The sequence below is a fragment of the Typopeltis vanoorti genome, chromosome 1 (genome assembly GCF_054136105.1).
Source record: "Typopeltis vanoorti isolate ZY-2024b chromosome 1, IOZ_Tvanoo_1.0, whole genome shotgun sequence".
In the NCBI taxonomy this organism is placed as follows: Eukaryota; Metazoa; Arthropoda; class Arachnida; order Uropygi; family Thelyphonidae; genus Typopeltis; species Typopeltis vanoorti.
Genome location: NC_143549.1, coordinates 136,453,491 through 136,469,858, shown reverse-complemented (window position 1 = coordinate 136,469,858; position 16,368 = coordinate 136,453,491). Strand labels below are relative to the sequence as shown.

General features: G+C 33.2%; 1 protein-coding gene across 1 annotated transcript in view; it reads right to left on the bottom strand.

Annotated features, from left to right (window-relative positions):
* Positions 1-16,368, bottom strand: part of kuz (zinc-dependent metalloprotease kuz) — a 258,645-nt gene that overhangs the window by 136,279 nt on the left and 105,998 nt on the right. The window lies entirely within an intron of this gene.

Here is a 16,368-nt window from a genome sequence, read left to right as displayed (position 1 = left end):
GAAAACAGGTTGACTTAAGTTTATAAATTTGTGTAATATTTACAGGTCAGCAAATGATATGTTTTTCATCAACAGGGTAGAAAAGAAGAATAGAAATTAAACATATTTTCTTCACATATACATGAAATAAATGAGTCACATGAAACGTTAAGTGGGGAAGGATGTGTATATATACACGTGCACGTATATATATATTCCTATGTTGCAATATTATTTGGGCAAGACAATGCACCACTGAAAACCCATGAAACATTGAGGAAGATGATACTGGAAATGAAAAGGGTAATAATTTAATCAACTGTTATTCCATTACTGTATAATAATTTTATCACCACTTTATATCAAAAGTGTTTAAGTACTGAAGCTCAGAAGAACATCATTTACCAGACAGCATAACTTGTTTGTTGAGTGTGGAAGCAGAACATGGTAATGATTTTTCCATGTTTGAATTAGGATCCCATTACACAGTACCTAGAAAAATTAACAAATCATAACAGTAATGGAAGGGATGTCAGCTGAAAGGAGACTAGTAATAATATAACATAGGTGTGCACTGTTATCAAGATATCCACTGCATCCTTTGAGGGTATATTATCAGTAAATCATGTTATGACATTCTGGACAACTTGAATTGTCCAGAATATTGTTGTGTACCAGTTGTTCGTGGAAGATCTATGTGGCAATGTGGCAGATACATAAGGGATGGACAAAATGGGAGAAGCAAGTGTAGAGTGGTCACATATGAGTGAATTCTATAGAATACTTCTGAGAAAGAGTCTGCTAAGGACAAGACAAACAACCCTAACTTCCTGACAAGAACTGAATGTCATTTTCATGGAATAATGGTGTTAAATTGTGAATGAAGATATTTATATATTATAATACTTCATTCATATTTAACATAATCCACCATGTCATAAGCAAGACTTGTAATTATTATTTGTTATTAGTCTCTTGCTTATAATATGTTATTCATATAATTGCTTTGAGTTTTGTTTGTTATGAATTAATTATATAATCTTAGGATATGTATTTGTAATAAAAAAGACTATATAAAAATGTCATTCATTTTATTTACTTTATTCTGTGAAATTATTATAAAAAACTGTGTGTATATAAATTTAAATGTACCTTATGTGAACTGTGATATATATATATTTTTGTTATTTCTGTAAGTGAAAGTAATTTTATGGAATTCTACTGATTGGATTCAATTGGCTGCTGATGGAGAAACAGAGTTATTTTTAGTTAGCTCGTGCTGAGAGCGTGAGCTACTGTGTATAAAGAGAAAAGCCAGTTGATATAAGCTGAACTGGTTAAAACTGGATTTGGGCGGGAAAGAGAGAACGTAGTTGATTGGAAAACAAAAAGAGAAGAGAGAAGCCTTAGAGACAGCATAGAGATCGGTAGCAAGTGGCAGAAGGGGAGTTGATATGTGCCGAAAATTGACTAGGAAAGGACAAGGAATTAAAAGGCATTTTGAATTACTTCTATGGGAGTTCTGATACTACGATAAATTCCAAATGGTTAGTGGAAGAATAGTGCAGAACTGAAGTTAATACATAGAAGAAAATAAGGAATTAGTAGATAACTTAAACCAAGTGCATCAAGACTTGTGTATTTCTGTGTCTATAATTCAATTATTATAGTGGAAGATTTCTTTGAATTGTGTTGCCATAAAGTAAAAGTCAACAAGAAATTCAAATGTGCCTATGCGAATTCGATGTGTAGAAGCAGTAATCCGATGAGTTGTCCTTTCTATAACCTGTGAAGCTATAACAGTTAACTCCGTCGGATATATTTTGACCTTAGCTGTGATGTTATGTCAATTAATGGTCGGATGTTAGATCTACTGAAGTACTTTCCCCTCGAAATAATAAGTGTTATGTTGATCTATTAAGTGTTAGCTGACTGAGAAAGAATATAGTGTAGCCTGTCATAAGATCAGTTATTGTAACATTTGGAAGGTTAAACTTATAAGAACTATTCTCAACTTGATTGACTGAGCATAAAGAACTGAAAAATGAATGTGTGATAGCTAATAAATTGTAATTATTCTGAATACTTTAAACTGAGCTAATATATTTATGATTTAATTCATCTAATTGGGTAGAGAGAACTATGTGAAAGAATTACTGATGCTTTAAGAATTAAGAAGTGTCAACATTAGCCATAATCCTCAACCCTAACCAAAATAGAGTTTTTTGGTTAGGTTTGAATAATCCTCAAACCTAACCAATTCTAGAGAACTTGGATGTGGTGACAGCTCAAGACAGGAAGGTGTGGAGGAGACTCATTATAAACAGTGACCCCACTTAAGTGGGAGAAGCTGCAGAAGAAGAAGAAGAAGAAGAAATGTGTTTATTTTGTATTTTGGTCTTGAGTCAGTGATTTATTTGGATTCTGAAAGAAATAGTAAAAAAGAAGTCATTGCACCAATCGGAGTGAACCGTTGTGCAATAAATAAATATATAGGTACGCTCGGAAATAAATTAAAAAATCACTCTAATATTAACAATGGCGCAGTCGACAGGAATGGTTATGACTTAACTTATTTTTAGAATCCAGAAGGTAAATCTTGAATCAAGTAAAATGGCTACAGGAGATAACAATTCTAGTAGTGAAGTTTCTTCAATTAAAGATGAGAAATTTTTTAGGTTAATTAATCCAACTTTAGTAATACCGTCTTTCTCAGGAGATAGTGAAAGTGTAGAAACATTTTTTAAATATGCAGAAAAAATTAGAGATTTAGGAAAATGTTAAGATTTTCATTTGTTGATTATACTTTGTAATAAATTATTGGGCAAGCCAAAACATTCTTAAACAACACATCTCCCTTACTGAGTGACACTGACAGTTATACAACATTTAAAAGTCTGCTAATATCAAAATTTTAAAGTGTAAGAGAATTAGGGCCTAACATTTGGAAAACAATAAGATTATATTTCATTCTGAAAATAATAAACAGGTAAACTCTTTTCAATATAATCAAACTTATTCTCCAAACATTGTGGCTACAGATAAAGTGAGAGAAGGAAAGTTTCAAAAATTAAAAGGTGCTAAGAAAAGGAAACAGTCTAAGGAAAATTTTGTAAATCTAACAGAAAATGTTCCACAATCTGATTCCAAGGTAAAATCACATGATTTCGGAAAATTAGAGGTGAAAACACTTCTGAGTGAAGAAAGAGAAAGACAACAAAGACCAATAGTAAAAGGACAGCAACGTCTATTTAAGATGATATCTGATTTAACAATATCGAAGAATCATACAGATAATTAATCTTTCTTTTGTAAATCTAATAGTATTGACAGGAATAAAATATCTCAAAGGAGATTTGTTCCAAAATGCTTCAAATGCAATAAACCTGGTCATTTTGCTAAAGACTGTTATGTTAGGGAAAAATCTTGCTTTCAACATAAGAAATCAGAGAATAAAGAAAATTCTGGGAATAATTATTATTCCAATATCATACTGGCAAGGACAGAAATGTCAAACTACTCATCAGACATGGGTAAAGCTAAAGCCAGCTCTAATCTTAAAAGAGAGTTTGATGTATAGCTCCTTATGCTAATAGAGTAATCCTTTGACTGTTCTATATTCTATAAGGATTATTTGAAGATGTGCCTTGCGAAATCTTGCTTGACACAGGTGCACATATTTCACTCATTTCTTATAGTTTGTTTAACAAAATTAAATCTCTAATTCCAAATGACATTTCAGTTTTAAGCTATCCAATTAAATTAAAGGGCATATTTGAATCAGAAATTTCTGCTGATAAACCAATCAATGTTTTTATTTCAATTCCTTGTTTTCCATTGAAAGTTTGTCATCCATTAATAGTTCTTCAAGAATCATCTAATCCAAATAAACAATATTTGGAATTGATTTTCTGAAACGGCATGCTTTTGCATGTAATTTTGTTGATAATACAGTGTCTTTGTGTGGACTAGAATGCTGTTTAGACAGGACATCAGGTGACAAAGGAAAATTAGAGCAGTCTCCTGAAGTTTTTAAACATGCTGATGATGATAATGATCACGTGTTTGATACTGAGACTCTAAAGAAAGATGAGTGGGAAAATATTCAGGAAATAAAATAGAACTTAGTGCAGAATTCAACGAAATCAGCAAATACCAGTGAAGAAAGGAATAGAATTCTGAAATTCTTTAAATCTGCCTTTGAATTTTTCTCTGGTGTTTTCACAGAGGATATTGTTTCAATGTCTTGCACTAATGCAGCAGAGCACTCAGTGCAGATTTGTACTCAATCTCCTATTTACATTAGACAATATCAAACTATTATTATTATTAAACATTATTAAACACAAAATCAAAAAAGCAAAAGAAATCTGGATGAATGTAAAATGTAAAGAAATAGAAATTCTACAGGAAAAACATGACAATTTTAATCTACACAAAAAGATGAGAGACCTCAGGTATATATAAGAAAAAACAATTCTGTATCCTTCGAAACAAAAAGGGAGAAATTATATCCAGAAAGGATGACAAAATACAAGAATGGGTGAAATATATAGAAGAACTCTTTACTGATAACAGACAGAACCCAGAAAATACTTACGAACATATGGAAGGTCCATGCATTCTAAAATCAGAGGTAGAATGTGCATTAACCTCAGCTAAAAATGGTAAAGCCCTAGGACCAGATAGAATACCAGCAGAAATAGTAAAGTTATTAGAAGGTGACAACATTAACATATTAGTAAAGCTATTTAATAAGATCTGCGATACAGGCATAATCCCTCAAGACTGGTTACAGTCGACCTTCATCATGCTACCTAAAAAAGTAAATGTGAAAACTTGTAATGACTATAGAATGATCAGCCTAATGAGTCACGTTCTCAAAATGTTTCCAAAAATAATTCAAAAAATAATATACAGAAAATGTGAAGACACGATCAGTGATAACAATTCGGCTTTAGAAATGGCTTGGGAACAAGAGAGGCCCTTTTCTGTTCTCAGATCTTATTTCAAAAATGTATTGACCAAAACAAGGTAATATTCATTTGCTTCATCGACTTCGAGAAAGCATTTGACAAAGTCCAACATGCTAAAATGATTGTACTATTAAAAAGAATTGGATTAGATGGTAAAGACATCAGGATCACTGAAAACTTATATTGGAACCAAAAGGCATCTGTTCAAGTTGATGACATTATCACAGACTCCATTAACATCAAACGAGGAGTAAGGTAAGGATGTGTGCTGTCACCTCTTCTTTTTAACATCTACTCAGAAGCCATATTTCAAAAAGTCTTGGAAGGAAGAAAGGAAGGGATTAGTGTAAATGATGAAATCATCAGTAACATCCGATATGCCGATGATACAGCTCTTCTGGCTGACAATATTCAGGATCTTCAAAATCTTTTGGAACTAATAAATGCAGAGAGTGAAAAAAATGGGATTAAAAATAAATATCACCAAAACTAAATTCATGGTCATAAGTAAGAAACCAATTCTTAATTTAGCACTTTCTTTAAATAGGAAACAAATAGAAAGAGTGGCAAAGTTTAAATATCTCGGATGCTGGTTAAATGAAAATAAAAGTTAGAATTGAAATGGCAAGAAAAAATTTTCTCTTGATGAAATCAACACTGTGTAACCGCAGTTTAAACTTAGAGCTTAGAGTATGCATGGTTAAATGCTATGTATGGTCTGTACTGCTGTACGGTGCAGAAACTTGGACTTTGAAGACAACATCAATAAAAAGACTCGAAGTCTTTGAGATGTGGTTATACAGACGAATGTTAAAAATCCCAAGGACAGCAAAAGCGTCCAATCAGGAAGTACTGGAACAAATGGGGAAATCACGTGAACTTTTAGATACCATAAAAAGAAGGAAAACTGCATATCTTGGTCACCTACTTCGTAATGAAAAATATAAGATACTTCAATTGATTATAAAAGGGAAGATAAATGGAAGAAGAGGACAAGGAAGATGAAGAAAATCTTGGCTGGCAGATATCAGACAGTGGACTGGTATGAACTCTGAGAGACTGCTGAGAATAGCTGAGAATCGCTCAAAATTTGCCAAGTTGGTCGCCGACCTCCGATAAGAGATGGCACTCAAAGAAGAAGAATATCAAACTCCACTGAAATATATGGAGCATTGTCAGAAACTACTGCAGGAATATGAAAGGGCAGGAATAATTGAGAAGTCAAATTCTCAGTGGAACAGTCCATTCATCTTAATTGAAAAACCAAATGGAAGCCTAAGGTTTGTCTTAGACTTGAGAGCCATCAATAAGGTTACAAAGCCTATTGATTTCCCTCTGTGTAAAATTGAGGAATTATTGATCTGTTTGGAAGGAGCACAATATTTTACAAAACTGGATTTAAATTCTGGCTACTTTCAGAGTCCTTTGAAGGAGGAAGACAGGAAATACTTCGCATTTACTACTAGATAGCAGAAATATCAACTATGTCGATTACCACAAGGTGCAAGAAATTCTGCTATGTCATTCCAGTCTTTAATGAATTCTGTCTTATCAGATATGTTGGGAAATGGAGTCATCTGTTTTCAGGATGATCTTCTAATTTATTCAAGGGATATAGATAGCCATTGTAAAATCCTATGGAATATCTTCAAGAGATTAGATGAGGCAAATCTATCTTTAAAGTGCTCTAAACAGCAATTTTTCTTAAAAGAAGTTGAGTATTTAGGTCATAAAATCAGTAGCAAAGGAATTATGCCAACTCAGTCAAATGTAGAAGGCATAATATCAGCTAAACCTCCTAAAACAGGTAAGTTCAGATTTATTGGCATGTTAAATTTCTATAGGAAATTTATTCCTAATTGTTCACAGCTATTGAGACCCATAGTGTGCTTGACAAGGAAAGGTGCTAGATTCAATTGGGGTGAAGCTCAACAAGAAGCATTTGACAAACTAAAACTGGCATTGACTAAAGCTCCAGTTCTCATTCATCCTAAGTTTGGTGAAGTATTTTATCTTTCTGCTGATGCTTCAAATGACTGCATTGCTGCTGTATTAGAACAGAAAGAAGAAGATGATTTTAAGCCAGTAGCTTTTATTAGTAGAAAATTATCAGGTCCAGAATTGAATTATTCAACCATAGAGATGGAAGCACCAGTAATAATTTTTCCATTGAGAAAATTTAGATACTTGTTAGGACAACCTATTAAAATAAGATCTGATCACCAGCCTCTGTCATTCCTAAGTACTATGAAGGACAAAAATCAACGTATAATTAGGTGAGTACTGGAACTGCAGGAATATAATATTAATGTGGCTTATATTCCAGGAAAAAGAAATATAGTGGCTGATTATTCATCTAGATCTCTAGGATCTGATGATGAATTGTCTAGGAATAACTATTTTAGTCACGATGAAGAGAAATCTAAAATTCATGTTATTCATAAGATGAATAAGGAACAAGGTTCACAGACAACCAGACAGTATATTAATCGTTTTAGAGAGTACCAGTCATTTGCATTAGGAGATTTACTATTGTTAGATGATAAATCTAGCATAAAAAGAGTTGGAAAATTAGGAAGGAAAACTTTAGGTTCATATAGAATTTTAGAGAAATATTCTCCTGTGAATTTTAGGATTAAAGATGTCAAAAATCCTAGTAAAATTATAAATGTACACTCTGATGGGTTAAAAAGGTACTTTTTAGGGAGTAAAAATTTAGTTATATTAGGAGACAATATGAATAGAATATTAAAGGATGAAAGTTATTATCCTGATAATAATTGTGCATCTCATTTACAATCAGTTAATAAGAAAGGGAATAGTTTTAAATTTCATATTTCATATACACAGCAAGGGAGAAAGTTAAGAAATTTGAGTAAAACAAAACCTAGTGCAAGAGATTTTAGAAGCCACAGGTTACATATTTCAGATAATGTACAATGTAAGAGTGATGATAATCAAACTGATTCTAACAATGATGAAATTATAGCAGAATATCATAAGTTAGTTAACATGGAGTTAAATAAACCAGAGGAATGTGAAAATACCTCTAATAGTTAGTAAGGATAAAGAATCTCAAAACACCTGTAGAATTTGATTCTGATAGTGATGATTCTGTAGATTTAGGGCATAATTCAAATAGTTTAAATGAAATATTTGAAAAGTATAGAAATGAAATTTGTAAGTACAGTAAATTACAAGATGTAAATTCTGAATCATTTCAAACATCAGATGATTCTGAAGCCAGCGATTCTGAGAGTGTAAATAATGATCACGTTATTTTTTAAAATCTAGGAATAACAATTAAAAATTTTGTTAGATATAGGTTAAATATTTAAAATTTTTTTTAAAAAAAATTTCAGAGAAAGATGAAACTGATGTAAAAATAATCATAATTTAAAATTCTGAATATTTTTACGTATTGTTTATGTTAGAATGTTTATTAGTTTTAGTTTCATAACACACATTGTCGGCACTTGTGACATGCCTGTTATTGAAATTGTTTTGTCAAAGTGATATGTAAAGCATTTAAAAAATTAATGTACTTACCAGATTTTGGATATTTGTATTACTTACAGAAATTTAATTATAGTTTAAAATATTAAGTTGTGTTTTATGAAGACATTCTCTTGTTGCTAACATAATCTACATATCAGCCATTGTATTTAGTTTCTCGCTTGCCACTTTCATGGAGTGCGCATGCTCGCCAAGAAGTTTGATTGACAGCTGACAGAAAGCATTCGGTATTGTAATAATGAAGAGAAAAACATTATAGCGTTCGGAAAGAAATTAGAAACACTGACCGACAGATATTTAGATTCGGAGGAATTTGAGTTTTTTTTATGTGACAGTTGGAGGAAAATCAATAATATATTCCGAAAAAGGAATCGGAACTATTAAGTTTCAAAGTGGAATAAGTATTGATAAATAAAAGAAAATATTGCTATAGATGTTTAAAAAGGAATATTCGAGGAAACGCTAATTGGAAGATTAGTAGTCGATTCCAAAAAGGGAATCGTAGAACTGTGAATTCTTTTAAAGTGGAAGAGTTAAGACTGTCAATAAGCATTAGTGGATAAAAGAAGAAATTGCTATGTATGTTCTAAAGGAATGTTTGAGAAAACTCTGATTAGAAAGTTTCATCTGTATTAAGGACACCGAATCTAACTGTTATTTCTACTAAAAAGAAGACAGAATTAAGTCAGGAAGAATTAATGTGTGTGTGCTACATGAGTGATAAAAAAGGATCCTGTGAAAATGAAGAATAAAGTCATATATCTTCGGAAAAGGGCCTTGACAGAGAAACTGGCTATGAACATTTTGTCATTGTGAAAACAAAGTGTTTAGTATAGTCTTAAGTGTAAGTTTATTTTAAAAAAGCCTTGGATCCAATTAAATTTGTAGTTAATTATGTAATATTGTTTTTGTTTTATTAAATGTGTTTATTAAATATTTTGGTCTTGAGTCAGTGATTTATTTGGATTTTGAAAGAAATAGTAAAAAAAGAAGTCATTGCATCAACCGGAATGAACCCTTGTGCAATAAATAAATATACAGGTACACTTGGAAATAAATTAAAAAATCACTAATATTAACACCACAAACCACTTTGAGCTCTTTAATTTCCTCTCCTTAAAAATTGATTTTCTCCAGTCTCACAATGCCAACAGCAAAATCATTTCCCCCCCCCCCCCCCAGGAGATTTTGATGTCCACAACACCAACTGGCTTTCCAACTCCAGTGGTATAGATCTTGCAGGCAGAGATGCTGAAACATTTGCCATCACTCATAACCTTACACAAATTGTTCTCATACCAACCAAAATACCAGATAACCCTAATTACTTTCCAAACACCCTAGATCACTTCCTCACCAGTGATCCATCCAAATATGTAGTGGGCCCTAGGTAATTTCGACCACAATCTAGTGATTGTCTCCTCCCCCATGGAACAATGCTCACACATACCATACAAGAGTAGTTTGGCATTATCACCTTGTCAAGTGTGACAGTCTCTGTGACTCATTCCCATATTTGGACAATTGTTTTCGGCCTTCCAGCCCAAACATATGCACTGAAAGTATCACCAAAGTAATTTTTACTGGCATAGAAACATACATTTCCTACATTGTTTTAAACTACCATCCCTTAACTAAACCTTGGTTCTCAAAAAAATGAGGCAAGGCTGTACAAACAAAAAAATCAATCATACCATAACTAGCTCACATCAAGAACTCCACCATCCTTTAGTGCCTCAAGCCCAAAATAGATGCAAGAAAATTATCAATAGTCTGGGAAGATATGCATGTACAACAAATACAGGCTATCAAGTAGTTTAGCAAGAAACAGAAATGCCATATATCGATCATAACTGGCATTTTTGTTTCTCATTTTATAAGAAAATTTAAAAAAGCCTCAAAACTACTTTATATCCCCCACAATTAACGAAAAGAACAGTTTGTAAGAGCAGAAAATAAGAAACTTGAAGCCTGTCTAAATGGCAGTCAAGCCTTTTGGTCTCTTGCCAAAAGCAACTAGTCATAACTTTTGTCCAACACTATTCCCATCCTTATCATATCCAGATGGCTCTATTGCATCATCAGCCACAGAAAATCTCCTGGCTTCACACTTTGCTTCCAATGCACTCATAAATGACAATGGTAAATGCCTACAACCATTCCAGATGCCTAACATACAATGACCCCTATATCCTTTTGCCAGAAAGCGATCAGACAAATACTGTCCTAATTAGACACACACACACAAAAAAAAAAAGCTCCTTGCCCTGATGGCATTCCTCTAGTTGTCCTGTAGGTTTGTGCACCAGAACTGACTTATATCCTATGTTGCCTGTATGTACTCTCTTATTCACTGTATCTATCCCATGGCCTGAAAAGTTACGGCCTACATTCAATCCATTCCCAAAAAGAACAACAAATCACTGCCATCTAACTAACGCCCTATCTCACTCACCTCAGGCCCATCAATTCCCAACTCCTACACTACCTCAAAGGCACACAGCTAATAAACGACCGCCAGTATGAATTCTGTAGCTGATGATCAACAGGAGATTTACTCACACATATAATCCATCTCTGGAAAAATACTATGGAGAAGTTTAGTGAATCTCAAGTAGTTGCACTTTTGATATCGCCAAAGAAGCTGTTGAGCTTCTTTGGAGATATCAAGTGCAACTACTTGAGATTCACTAAGCAAATTACCATCTTTGGTTTGTCTCAGAGCTTCTGTAGTTGGATTGCCAGTTTTCTGTCTGGAAGCACACTATGTGTGATGGTGGATGGTTCCTTATTCTCTCATCACTCAACTAATGCCAGGGCTCCACAAGGTTTTGTCCTCTCCTCTCACCAACCCTCTTCCTGCTATATATATATATATATATATATATATATATATATATATATCAATGACTACTACAGTTGACCTCCAACCCAATACACAGTTTTGCAGATGATGGGACATTGAACTCCACCTTTTCATTCGATAAACCTTACTCTACACAACTCACCTCAACATATAAAACATCAACTACCACTGCCCTCAATTCTGATCTCCAAACCATATTTCAATGGGGTTCAGATGACCTCATCAATTTCAATGCTAGTAAAACACAGTTCCATGTTATTTCTCACAAATAACAGTTGCACACTTATTATTTTTGACAATACCCAACTTTCGAAACAAATATAGTCACACTATCATACAGCACAACAATATGGTATATGTAAATCACTCACATATAAAGACAGGCCTATCTGTTCTAATGACACAGCTCTTGCCACTGAACTGACCATGCATGTTGCTGCAAACTGCTATAACCCCACACTCCCTCCAATAACAAAAGACTGCAGCAAAATTATTCCTATCTCCTATATTTGCAGCAATTTCAAAAAAAAGATAAGACAGAGTGCTTAATATGCATAACATATATCACATATCAAACTAGTAACGTCCTCATTGTTCATTTAAGGACAAACTCAATCCTCTGTCACATTGAGGTATGTATGAAGTGTCTTGTGTCTGTAACTCAACATACTATAAACTGATATGATAGTCTGTTAACATCCATCAGAAAGCTGATAGAGAACTGTCAGATATCCACATATGTTCATATATCCTATACACACAACAAAAAAAAACATTATATTGTACAGCTGACGCTCAGTATAAGACAATTTGTAAGGGCCACAGAAATAATTTGTTATAGTGATTCAATAATATCCACTGTTATTCAATCTATACTTTAATGGCATTTGGAAGGACCTGACAGGAGATGATCAGCTGTTTGTTGATAATGCAAAGATAGGTAAGGCAATCAGGCATGTTATGATACATAATTCTTACAATAATGATTTGAATAGGCTGGAACTGTGGATAAATGATAATAGCTGCAAGTTCAATATTAGTAAGTGTAATATACTTTGGCATGATTATATTTCCAACAGCATATTATACTGATAAGATTATGGTTGGAGAAGCTGATGAGTCAATGGATATTGGAGTTATGGTGGATAGGAGGTTAGAAGTTCAAAGGTTCAAACTTACAAATACAACTCTGAGGGTAATTACAATGCTGAAACAAAATTCGATATATAACTTTGATGAGGAAGTCATTTGGACTGTTTACAAGGCCTTAATATGAAATGCCTGAACTACTTTATGCAGATTTGCTCTCTTAAGTTTAGAGGGGGAATAAGAAGCTGTGGAAAGAGAAGAAACAAAGATAGACATGATATTGGGATTATGAGATGTAGATTATGAGTACTGTGGATTGTAAACAAATGAAAGTGAAGGAGGCTGGGGGAGAGGATATGATAGAGGTCTATAAACTTCCAAAAGTGTTACAGGATATTGGCTGATAAAAATTTTCATTATATTGAAGATGGCAAGAGGACAAGGGAGGGGGGGAATTCGTGAAGTTAAGTTTAAATGCATTTAAGGAAGGGGCAAGAGCTAGATTTTTCTTTCACAGAAAAGCTTGCGTAAAGTAGTGAGTTCATCTAGTGGAAATGACTTTAAGAGAAAGTATGACAGGTGATATACGTGATGTATGGCCGAATTGAGTCCTTGACTTTCTGGAGGCCTCTGATAATTATAATTATTATTTTGTGATTAAGGAAAAATTTAATTTATGCTGCTGTTCATACAGGAAGGAATATTCTCTGTTATATTTCCTCCTACATGAATTAAAGAAAGTGCTGTTGGAAATGAGTCTCAAGAGTAGAAACTGTTAGATTATGCAAATGAAGATGGGAGTTAAGTGATTTTCTTGTACATGCTCTGAGTTCAAGTATCTCTTGCCATCTGCACATTTAAGTACTGATATGTTTATTTTTATTTTTTGTAAATCAGATATTTTGGTTGGTTATAATGAATATGTAAAAGAGCTGAAGTTGAATTGAGAGACTGAGTTATGACAGACTGGGAAATAAATCTGTGTGCCAAATGTGAGTAGATAGATTTATAGACTTTCTTCCCCCAAGTGAAACCACTCACAATCAAAAACAAAGCATGCAGTTAATTTAGGTCTAATATACAATGGTGCAAGTCAAAAGGAAAACACATACAGCCAATATGCTGTACCAAGAAAAAGAATATACATACTATGCTTTTGACACCCATTCACACAGAATTAAGACAGTAGAAAACTAATTTGACTCAAAGAAGTCATTACATGCAACAGGGAGATTTTTCTGGAATAAGAGCATTTTTCAAATCTCAACAAGTAAAGCTACATTAATTTGCCAAAAATCTGGGAGACATTAATTTTAAGACCAACTTCAACAACACCTGTAACATTAGAGGTCAACAAACTAGTTCTTTTCTCATATCCATTATTTGAATTGTTCTCAAATGAATGACTATCAGTGCTATATTGTGACAAACGTACTGGTTGGAAATTCATCGAAATACAGTCAACTCTTGCTACAACAACCTGCTGAAAAGCCCCAATATTATTACTAAAATAAATTCACTACAGCAGCCAGCCACAATAAAAATATTTCTATGGTTCTAAGATTGCTAAGAGAGAGATGACTGTATTAGTTCAGAGCAGAATAAAACAAAGTATCATAAGAAAAAAAAAAAAAATGTACAACAGGTTTAAAAAGAAAATAAGTCAAGAAACTTTCCAAGGAGAACTATACTTATAAGAACAAATATTAATAGGGAAAAAATCAGTTGAATATAAGAAGCTAACCTTGTATGATAGTACTGCACAGTAAAGTTTATTACATCTAGCATCTTATTGATAACTTCTTATAAAATTAATCTGTTATCTGTCAGGTCTCTGATATTATTGGATCTCACAATCTAGTCTTTTATAGCACTCTGGCCTTTCACTGTCCCCCCCACCATTAAACAGCAATTGTTCTAAATCTTGCTACCCCATTCTGTTTATATGGCCACACCAACTCATATTAATACTACTCACACATTCTTAAATGTTATTAACTTCAGTCCTAATATCATCATTTTTAATGATTTTACCAGTAATGTCATTCATGCCTTTAATCAGGTTCAGGGGATCTGTCAGAAAAACAGATAAAAAATGCACTATATAACCCAATCAAGTTGAAATTTCTCTTACATACCTCACATTCAGGTTATCTTCATGAAGTAAAATATACAAAAAATGAGATGCAGGCTACAATGAGACCTCTCTGCACACATTCAGCAAAGTTATCACCTGCATGGCATATGCAGACTACTCATTTAAAATAGACAAAAATAATGCATGTACCCTCCACCTGCAACACAAGATCACAACAAAACTATTCCCATCCCTCAAATCCAGAGTAAATCTGAAAAGATACTATTGCCATAGGATTTGTATCTGAATGAATATGATATGTAATATCATATTCATTCAGTAATATCATGTAACTGAATAGGATCTGTAACTGAATTCTGTTACAGATCCTAAATGAAGCTTGCCGTTGGTATATGAAGAAAAGAGATCTCTGATGAATTCACTGAGCAGTGTCACTGCAAAAAGATTTATTTCTAGTTGGAGTAAATAGCAGCTAGACTCACTAGGTAAAAGATAACCTTCATAATGGTGAAATGCCACCACCAGCATACTTACTAGAGTTCTGCAGTGACCAATGCCATATTTGGGCTCTAGAGCAGGGGTTCAATATTTATCCCTCCCCTTTTCCATGCAGTGTGAGTGATATCCTTCAAGGATATCACTCACACATATGCACTAAACATTTGCCAAAACTCTTTCATTTCAAGGATACTGAAATAAAAGAATGGTGCATGTACCAATATCAAGAGACTTGCAATGAGATGGCACACAATCCCTATCATGCTGCCAAATCATACCAAGAGGGATACCAAAAGAATGTTGGTATTAACTTATATTTCTTTAAGATCCTAGAAACACCAGAGATGTAAGGAATTGGAACTCTTCATACAGTTTCTTGGAGCTGGTGTGTGTAGGAATCATAGAGGTACTCTATTTATATTTCACTTTTAGAGAAATCGTTTTTTAACAAAAATATTTTGGCTGTTATGAATTTCTTGGCTGGAAGTCTTGGGGATTGGAACAAACAACATACATAGCATTTAGTAGATTATTTTGAGAATCTTCTTATCTTATCTTTTGAGAAGGATGGTGAGGTGGATTATGTAGCATGTATCAGCCAGTGAAGGTTGGTTTATGGTATACAGAAGTAGTAAAATCACCAAAAGAAGAAAACTAACACAAAGCAGTGATCAACACAACTTGTACCTGATAACAGATAGGTAGTAAACACATCTGGGCATTCATTAACAGACACAAAACTACCAGTGCTTCAAAAGGACATGATTTTCCAAACGGTCTTAAAAAAAATCCTTATCTAGATTTTCTTCACAGCACAGAGCCCTTATCATATCTTTCAAGTGATGACTAACAAAAATTACACCTAGAAGTTGCATCTACTCTATTCAAAACAAAACTTCTGCCATTCATCATTTTGTTTTCTGAAATGAAAGTTTTATAGTCCTTATGACGGAACATCACAAAAGCTGACAAAGGAAGAGTGTGGTATAGATTCTTCTGATTACATTAGAAAAGTGACAGATCTACATATTGAGAAATTACCATAATCCTACTAATAGTCAAATTAACAAATTGAACTCTCTACTAGAGAAAGTCACCAGTCTAGAAAATTAAAATTACAGTTTAAAAAAAAAAAAAAATAAAAAAAAAATTTAAGGTACACCTTGCTCAGACTCCATGTTTTTGCAGATTACCTAAGATCAATAAAGATGGTATTCTCTTTCGTCCTATCATGAACTGCATAGATTCTTCAACTTATCATATATGATATGTTAAATCACATATCGGAAAGTTTTGTTCATTCATCAAAAATCATCAGATTTTCTAACAATATCCACAGGCATTCC